The sequence below is a fragment of the Bison bison genome, unplaced genomic scaffold, assembly GCF_000754665.1.
Source record: "Bison bison bison isolate TAMUID 2011002044 unplaced genomic scaffold, Bison_UMD1.0 scf7180017848658, whole genome shotgun sequence".
Lineage (NCBI taxonomy): Eukaryota > Metazoa > Chordata > Mammalia > Artiodactyla > Bovidae > Bison > Bison bison.
The window spans coordinates 2,514-3,046 of NW_011479231.1; the positions used below are offsets into that span (position 1 = coordinate 2,514).

The following is a 533-nucleotide window of genomic DNA, read 5'->3' on the forward strand; positions in this document are numbered from 1 at the left end:
TCCACCCTAGTCTCTGCCTCTATTCTTCATACTCCCTTGGTACCCAGGCTCTTTTAGGAGGAAGCCTTCAGTTCCGAGGTAGCCAGTTCATTGTTAGGATCTCAGCATAGAGTGACTGTAGGAAAAGCCTAGCATGTATACTATGGCATTCATTGTTTGCCTGTCCTTATACAACATGCAAGTTACCTTCCCAAGATCCAAGAAATAAGGATATCCTGAGGCCTGTTGGTTTAAAAAGCCAATCCCACCCATCAAAGATTGCATTAATTCATTCCCCTGTTATTTCCTCTTTCGTGAGCAAAAAGGAACAGAGCAAACCTACCTTTTGCCCATCTGAGTTTTATACACACACACGCACACACACACAAACGTATAAACGAAGAACAAACCTACCTTTTGCCCATCTAAGCTTTACACACACACACATACACACACAAACTGTTCCTAGAAGTCTTGAAGTCCAGGAGCCTGGTGCCTCACTGGACTCAGGCCTGGAATAGAATGGAGGCAAATGGCAGGCATCCAGGGAGCTC

The 533-nt window shown here is 45.0% G+C and overlaps 1 protein-coding gene across 1 annotated transcript in view; it reads left to right on the plus strand.

Moving 5' to 3' along the window:
* Positions 1 to 533, plus strand: part of LOC104992713 (E3 ubiquitin-protein ligase HUWE1-like) — a gene marked incomplete at both ends in the record, with an annotated part of 8,240 nt that overhangs the window by 1,929 nt on the left and 5,778 nt on the right. The window lies entirely within an intron of this gene.